This window comes from Lissotriton vulgaris, chromosome 3_1, assembly GCF_964263255.1.
Source record: "Lissotriton vulgaris chromosome 3_1, aLisVul1.2, whole genome shotgun sequence".
NCBI classification, from domain to species: domain Eukaryota; kingdom Metazoa; phylum Chordata; class Amphibia; order Caudata; family Salamandridae; genus Lissotriton; species Lissotriton vulgaris.
In genome coordinates this window covers 1800454343-1800463575 of record NC_141689.1, presented here as the reverse complement: position 1 = coordinate 1800463575, position 9233 = coordinate 1800454343, and the positions used below count along the sequence as shown (strand labels likewise).

Genomic DNA, 9233 nt, shown 5'->3' with positions numbered 1-9233 from the left:
ACCATTGCATTGTAAATGCTTGTTCATTCTATAAATCTGGTCACCCTATCTATACAAGTTTGACACAAATTGTTTACTGAGCTGGCCAATAGGGCAGAGCTTAGAAGACTGCCGAAGAGCTTGGCATACACGATCCCAAGAGGATACCAAATATCACACAACACAGGCAACTCACATGTTGCTGGCAACCCCTCAAGTGACTCGGCAACTCACGTTGCTGGCAACCCCTCAAGTGACTCGTCCCTCCCGCGCCTGACAAACGAGAAGCACTCCTGACAGGGACAGTGCAGCGCCAGCGGGTGGCTCGCACTGCGCTGCTCTTGTGAAGAATAGCGTCCTGTACCAGAGTCCGTGTCTGCCCGGGACAGACTCCAAAGGCTGACGACTGACTACGCCACGCTCTACCTCCGAGGGCCGCGAACAGCCATTTCCGGTTCTGCAGCAACAGTAGCGAGTAGCGACGCTTTCAGTTTTTCTTGGGCGATGGGCGTGCCTTCTTTTTTTCGGGGCCTGGTCAGTTATTCTAACCAATAGTAGGGTTCCTTGAAACTTCAACCAACAAATGACCGCCTTAAAACTACTCCCAAGCTTGTCAATCCGTCCCAAACCTGCAATTGGTTACCTCACTGGAATTGTATCTCTTTTTGTGCTGCTTATGCTTGGAAGCAAAGGAGAGGTAGTCAGATATTTGACGTCTTTTGCCCGGGGTGGAAGGTAAGACTCGCGTTTGGAATTCTCATATTTCTGACTCAGGGTTTTTTGCATGTAATTGCCAAAGAGGGATAGCGTGACAAAAGAAGTTATCTTTAGGTGCTGATATGGGGAGCGGTTTACTTATTCACGAGAAGCAGAGCCAGCGCACGAACAGCCGTTCCACATTCAGTATTTAAAAAAACCTCTGCTCTCGAAGAGTTTGAGATAAAGGAGAAAAGCTATAGTAGAGGTGTGCTGGCTGGTTTTCTGTATGACGACGCCGCTATTTATGGGTACTGCAGCTGGACTGGCGTAGCAGCCTCCGAAGTCAGTTTGTATCCGGCAAATCTCATGCTATATAATATAGTGAAGATATCTTAACCGGTTAAATACTTACTACGGATGGTCTGCGGATAAACTCTGCTCAGAGGTCGAAATCATAATGACCTAGAGCTTTATAAAGGGTTTTCTGCAGAGCATCGCATGTGATGTGCAAGCAAATCTGTGTAAGACGGCTCAGTGGGTTTTGTTTGTTGCGTGAATGACACATTAATATGCTAGTAACATACCATCGTGTGTGTTATGTTGCCGCTGTAATCGTCTGCGTGGTAGATTTAAAGCATGCATTTCAAACCATGAGTGTTAAGCTCCATCGTGTGTTCTTCTTTGGTCAAAAACATGGGTTCTATTGATTTGGATAAAAATAAACATACTTTATTATTATGTTCTAAAAACAGCTGTATTGTGTGCTACATAAATAGTAATGATTAGCGTAATGACATACGTTGCTCTAATTCCCCACTTTTCATATCTATTTACCTCTATTCCTAACTTGCTAAGTTACACACCATTTGCTAGGTTTGAGTGTCAAACTCTGTTGGCTTACGTTTGAAACTTACTCCCAACGAACATAATAAATAAAGATGCCCTTCAGACCAAGAGCATTGCTTGACTGTGAGGGTTTTAGATATGGGTGCTGGCAAGAAAACTATTCTTTAATCCCTCCTCCCTCCTGAGGATTGCTGAATGCGCGTTGCATGTTTCCTGGTGTCGGAACACTGCACCGGGACACGGTGGTCACGGGTCTCAGACTGTCGAGAACCTGGTTTACCCTTCTGCATAGTTGCTGTACGAGTATCCGCATGTGGATACTAAAGAATATTGGCCCTTCTATGTACTAAACAATCAGTGGCCTATATGGACGTTGAGCCTTATAGATTGACCCTTCTAGGGTGTAAGAAAAGGATGGTAAACTTTGTGCCAGCTCTAGTTATTTGCTCTTCCATATTAAACTCAAAAGTGAGGTACTAGCCTCTCATTGAATACTTATTAAAAACTAGCAAGAACAATGAATGCACATTTGATGGTCACCGTTTGCACAAACGTACCTCAAGAACGGCTGTGCGAGGACGGCTAGGCCATGGGGCTCTGCTATGTAGTCTGACCTGACCTGCTCTGTGTAGTGAGCAACATGTCAGTTCGTTTCAGATTGCAGCACCGACTCAGCAGACCCCTTTCCCCTCTTTCTTTCAGTGCCTAGGTTTGAGTGCAGCAGGAGCAGGACCCCTAGCTTGAAATGCGTAACATGCCACTCCATGTCAAGACACTGGGGCATGCCATAACTGGTGTATCCAAACGCCCGTCATTATGTGAATGGCCACGTTCCACACTCATACTGCGACATTCTTGTGCAGTGTTGGTCATGACTGACATGAGGGCGCCTGTTGAAGAGGGTGCAGGGACCGTTCCTTCCTGTGTTTGTTCTGTGGCCTAAGCCAATTTTGCCTTCGGTATTCTGCTGTTGGTATTCTGCTGTCTCACTGACCGCAGCCACTGACCGGTGTGATTCCCCATTGCAGGTGTTAATCACCTTTTTTGATGTCTGTCTGTGAACTGTGTTGGTGGTTGTTTTTCTCAGTGTGTCTGCCCTTCTTACTCTGCATTGACTTTTGATGTGACTTCTGATGGCGGATTGGTTATGCGGTTCCACCTTTACTAGTCTCCGGATGCTTGTCACTGGTGCTTATTGACCTAGTGATTTGTTGGCCCTGCATACATTGCGTAGGCCTTATGTTCATACTGAACTCTGATACCTGCTTCTTCAGGCATCATGACATGTTTGTTGGGGTTTCTTGCCTTTCGAGATTGACTATTATTTTGATCTTGAAGCCTTACTCAAATGTATGTGCAGCTGCTGCGATGTCGGCTGTCTGGTGCAGCTTAGATGAGGTTCACTCTTTAGCTGGTCATTGCCTCTTTTGAATTCTTTTAATATCTTTACTGATCATGTAACTGATCTTAAGTCATTGGTTCGTTGCTCAGTTCATTCCCAATTGAGAATAGTTTGCAGATTAAATCCCCAAAGATTTTCTTTCTGCATTGAGATCCCAGCTCTTTGTGGTCGTTTTTTTCTAGTTAATACATTTTTTCATTTCTGCACACCATTCCAAAATACTACGTGGATTATTTTCCTTCCATCATTTGGCAACCAGTTTTCTGACTTCCAATGGTGCAAAGTAGATTATGTTTTCTCTAGATCTCCATTTTGTTTTATAATTGGAGGACGAACAAGTGATGGCAGTTTTCTATTCTGTCACTAAATTCTGGTCCATCAAAAAAGTTATTTTTTTTGTGCAACTACATTTACTCCTTTATTTATTTAAAAAAAATCATTTTATTAACACAATAACAAAGGAAAACATCAGGTGACTTCAGTAGTTATCACACTTGTCAACGTTACATTCCCATACTTACAGAATATTAAATACAAAGATGGGGATAATGGATCACAAGGACTCTTGCGCCTCCATTTCTTCAAGACTTATCAGGGGCTTACAGATATCTCCACGGTGTCGGTCATGTTCTCCTTTATTAAATTCCACAAAGAAATGTTTGCAGTATCCCACATTATTTCAAGTAGGGCATTACGGATCCTCTCCTGGGATTCATTCTTTTATTTTAACATAGGATTGGGTGAGTTGTTTTTTTATTAACGTTACCCCTACAGCGCTAGCCATTTCACAAATAGTTCTTCCTCCTCAATCTGTATTTTATAAATTGAGGATATTTGCTCCTTATTACATAGTTCCTTCAACCCTGTTTTTTGACAAGCGAAAGCGAATTCCCGTTAGCAGGTAAATGAAATTGTTCTTGTAGCCAGGTCTGGTTCTAGAAGGTGGGCCAGGCCCACCCAAGGAATATCCTGGCCCTCCCTAGGCCTTTCTGAATTGAAAAAGGAGCATTTTCATCGTTATGTTTCCAGGAGCGTGAAGCCGCGTGGGCTTTGTCTTATTGTTAATTTAATTATTAACACAATTGACATGCGCTAGTTTCCGGCCCATGGACTGGTGTGAAGTCAACAGGGATAGTAGCTGTTATGATACGTAAATTAATAGCACAGACATCCTGAACACTTTCACTCTCTCACACTAAAGAGGCTGCAGGCTTCCATCACGAGGTGCCTAGGAGTTGCAAGAACAGAAACGCTTTGCAAAGGATTTCCTTTTCCCAAAACAACTAGTGAAATTTGTTTTTTAATTAGCATATAGATTTACTCAGGGTTTGTTTCATTTTCTTCCTGCTGAGAGGCCATTACTAAATTGCAGCATTACATAGAAAATAAATTAATGGCAAAAGTAAAAAAAATAAATGTTTTATCTTTTCATTGGCTAAATGAAAAAACATTCTATGCATCATTACATTAATTCACACCACATTAATTTGTATGTATGTCGATTGATTGTTACAAGTGATGACTCCTTGTTCACAGACCTATGTGCAGGGCCACTGGAATTATGCGATTGGGCAGATGTGGCATTTCATATAGCTATGGATTTGCAACATAATCCATTATCTTCTGTATTATCTGCATATTTAAAAAAAAGCTGTTTTTAGCTCAATCGGTTCAAAAGTTACTAAAAGTGTAGCAACAGATGGTGGCGTGGAGTGGAAGGTTCTTTCCTAAGGTTGACTGGTCAGCTTCTGGTTGTTTATTACTATATTTTGGTGTTGAACTTGGTATCAATGAGATGAGATCTGTGTCTAGTGTTAGTAAACGTAAAATGTCATATTAATGAACTAATACCATCACAAAATATGCTGCATTATGCTGCATAGTCTGCCTTTACTTGCTGCATGATTTAGTCAACACTGCCACATAATTTGACCCTTCCCTGCTGCATAGTTCCAGTGGCCCTGCCAATAGGTAACCAGTAAGACATCTTTTTGATTCTCAGCAGCAGGGTCATCTCAGGATTTCATTTAATGAGGCTTATAAAATGGGTGTCTCGTGGTCGACTGATAGGAACCCTTGTGGCAAAGTATGAGGTAGCAAATTCCACATAAAAAACAAATGGATATATATTTATTTTAAGATTAAAAAAAAAACTTTCAACAGATCTTAAAGTTCAAGCTGCTACAGCACATAAGGAAAAAAGAACTTACTGAACACATTGTAACTAAAACTGAAACATAGTTGGTGTTTTTTAAAAGATAAGCATTTATAACACTGTAATAATCGACCAGTTATTCCTAAACAATACAGCAATTTGTATTGTTTAATATTAATGAACTTTTTGAATGAATTATTTTTTATAGCACTGTTATGTTTTTTAAGCATCTTATCTGATGTATTTCAGTACATTTGTGATATGTTTTATGGTTTATAGTGTGCACCCATTACACCCTTAACACATGTTGAATTTTTGTATTTAAATGAGTGGCTAAACAGATCTATGTAACGCAAGTATAGTGTTGTCTAGTCGAAGCATATCTGCTTTCAATGTTTGTTTAGTATAGGGCACAGCAATATTGTTTTGCTGAATTAATAAGGCTTCTTTGATCAGTTTATTTGGTACACACTAAGCACAATTTACACAATTGTATGCCAAATACAATTTACAAAACACCCAAACAATTCAATATTAAGGGGATGATAGGATTGCTAGAATTGTCACCACTAGAGCTAAGGCTACCAAAGGCTGGAATGGGAAAAAAACAATATCTCAGCCGAAAAGACTTGGAGAGCCTGTCTCAAAGCCAGATGGAAAACAAGCATTTACAATGCAATGGTTTTGCCTTTGTTAAAGTTAGAGCGATTGGCATTGCTCTTGACATTATTTTTATTTATGTTTTTTTTAACATAAATAAATGGCATTGTCATTTACAATGCCACTAGCTTTATCTCTCGCAAATGACACACACCAACACCCACAGAGAGCCCCCCCAACACACACAAACACCCCCCCACACACACACCCACACAGAGCCCCCCCACACACAGCCACACAGAGCCCCCCACACACACAGCCACACAGAGCCCCCCACACACACAGCCACACAGAGCCCCCCACACACACAGCCACACAAAGCTTCCCTCTTCCCACACACACATTGAAAGAGAAAATGATAACGAAAAGGTAGAATGTATCCATTTGATTTATGTTCAGGACTTTCATCTTAGCTCAACTAGGAAGCGCACTCTGACTCGGCATATGAATCCAACTAAAGGCAATCTTATGTGAACACAGTTTTGGCCTTTTTAACCAGATAATCAGCCAACAAACATTGCTGGTACATCACAACTAGATATCTTGAGTCTTTAAGGTAGGTCATGTGCAGTATTAGCTAGAACAGTCTGTGATGAACTGTTTGTGCAACGGTATCCAGAAATCAGACAAAGAACTACACTGCCTTGAACGCAGGACGCACATTGTAAATAAACAGATTAAAATATCGACTCCTCCAGGAATGAGGACAACAACACTGGCATCTCTTGGTAGTGTAGACGTGTACCATCTCAGTATTCAGCTAAAATGGGGTTTTGTACTTTGGGTGTAAAACAGGTTATAGGGACACCCAAGATTAATGTACTGTGTCTTTTAATGCAGTAAATTTGAGGTCTTTTGGAGGGATTTTACATTGCAAGGACTGAAAAGGCCGATGAAAAAATCTATTAAAACACCATTTAAAGACAGCAGTGAAGAACCACTATCATCGCCTGTACAGACTGATAATGCCTGGCATCTTGAGATACCAGTAATAACGTGCCCAGATCCAAAAGGGTATATACAGAGCATCTGATTGATGGAGTCCTATATAGAGAGAGACCAACACTTGGAACAGATATCTTACCTTTAGCCTATGGCACTTGAAGGGCTGACAAGGCACAAGTTCTCTAATCTAGAACAGGATTTTGTTGGTCAGCGAGCAATAGCTAATGTGCGCAACAGAATCAAAAATAACAGTATAGTCCGGCTTGCCACAAAAAATCCTTCAGAAAGTTTTAAAAGCCTTGCATTAATATATGAAATGAAAACAAATGTATATAGCACTACTAAGCCCAATGGGCGTGAAATGGTAATCAACACGTTTGAATCTTTGCCAGTCTGTAGAAGCAAGGAACTGAGAAATGTGGCGTGCGACAACGAGAGATGACATTAACTAGGATATTGCAGACTTCTGGCTCTTAATTTGGCAAGCAGTTCAATCCACATGCTTTCTACTCACTTTACATTCACCGAAATAAAAATTCGGAATGAAAAGCACAAAGTAAGCAGCAGCTTTAGAAGCAATGTCCTGTAATTTCTAAATACGAATTTTTTTCAGTTTTGTTCCATACTCTTGAAAGTGCTTCATTTGCAACTGCTAAATATCTGTTTTCAGCGGTCTCTTCTTTTCAGCATTGATGGTTTGAGAATTGAGCAAACTCTCTGCAGCGTTTAAATGGCACCTGTTCTTTTGGAGCACTATTTGATGGCTCGCAACAGCTGCACACAGCACCCAGCTGAACAAACAGGCCACCTGTGCAAAGAGAGTAGGGGCAGTAGAAACCTAAGCAGCAACTCGGCTTCAGCGAAGTAAACTTTTCAGCTGCCACCCAAACAGTGTCTAGAGCAAAATAAGCTGAACAAACAACTAAAACTTAACTTTAGGAGGGCAACCTACAAACAGCTGAAAGGGGCTATGAGCAAAATACATATAACCGACCTCTTCCAGAAATTTGAACCACACCAAGAAGAGATTTTTCAGAGTTCACTTTTCCCCAAGGTAACAAGCAGTTTCATGTGGAATAAAAACTTAAAATTATAAGAATGTAAGTGTGTGCGCTTAAGCATAAAGACAAAGTTGGTGTAATTGTGGTAGCTCACAGGCTTCTTTACTAATAAATAAACTAGCATGAGGGTTAAAATAGAAAAATCTCATCCTCACTCCCTACGGCTGGACACTATCTCCATATATGGTACATAACTTACCAAAATAGAAATGTGCAGATATACAGCAGATGGTCTAGAAAACAGGGGTGATGAGGATAACTGGCTCTGCAGAACACATCTAATGGTAATCGACGAGGCTCCAGCAAATAACGTAAAGGCTCAATATATAATAGCTGACAAAATGTTTTCTTTAACTGCGAAGACTCACCCTTTTATTTCCGGACACCTTCACCACAGCCACGATAGAAACTATGTTGTCAACATCGGTGTCTCACCCCTTACGTATGGCCAGGACTTTGTCCTAATATCTGAGTGCACGCACCTTCTATAATCCATAACATACGACCTCGTCTATACTGAAGGTGTCCTGTCTAGACTACCAGGTGTAGTAAAAATGTGAACCCATGATTCACGCGATATTTTTCCCTACTTCGCACGTTTATCTGCAGCCTACTTTTGCAGTAAAACTTGGAAGATTTGAGATGTGCGAGACTGTTCTTAATCAGGTTCCCAAAAAGAATTGAATTACTAAACTTCAGTAACCAGCAACATACATCAAGCATTTCACACCAAGGTAAATGTCTTACTTCTTAGTGATCTCGTCCAGGTCAGACTTGAATTTCCCAAGTTCGATCTGAAGCTTGGCCCTCTCTCTGGCAGTCTCATCGAGCACACGTCGGGCATCGGCCAGCTCGCCCTCATACAACGCCTTGACCCCAGTTACCTACAATGAACCGCATATCAAAAGACCTAGAAATATGCGGACAAACTCACTTTATCCAAAAGTTTTCCAGCTTCATTCCTCACATGTAACTTGCAGCATTTTCAGTCATAGCAGCCGGGGTGACTTTGCTTTTGGCTACATCTCTCGAGATTGAATCATCGAGTTGGGCTCAGTCATTCCGATCCTTACGACTCGTGGGGGGGGGGGGCTCGCGCGGGGTGAGGGGGGGGGCGGGACTTGGGGGTGGGGGACGACGACGGGACTTGCGGGGGGGGGGTGGACTCGCGCGGGGAGTTAAAAAGTACATTTTTAGTGCGGCTGCAGAGTTCAATATCATACTGATGGCTTCGTAGGCACTTCAATTATCAACAGGCATTACAACTGATAATTACTGAAACCGCAGGCGTAAATGCTGTAATGCAGCGGGAGGGGGGCGGGAACGGCCACACACTGACAGCGGGGGGGGGGGGGAGCGGGAACAGACACACAGAACACATCTATTTTTCCATTTCGAGCACTGGGTTTAACAGAGGCTACTTGGGGGCACAGTTCGTACATGGGGGGTATAGGGGCTGTCTTACCAGAGGGAGGCTCAGCCTTAC

At 41.9% G+C, this 9233-nt stretch overlaps 1 protein-coding gene across 1 annotated transcript in view; it reads left to right on the top strand.

Annotated features, from left to right (window-relative positions):
* Nucleotides 1-274: 274 nt before the first annotated feature.
* IL15 (interleukin 15) overlaps nucleotides 275-9233 on the top strand; it is a 569862-nt gene continuing 560903 nt past the window's right edge. The window contains exon 1 of the mRNA XM_086962228.1: nucleotides 275-714. The gene's annotated coding sequence lies outside the window, so the exon portion shown is untranslated. The remainder of the gene's footprint in view (nucleotides 715-9233) is intronic.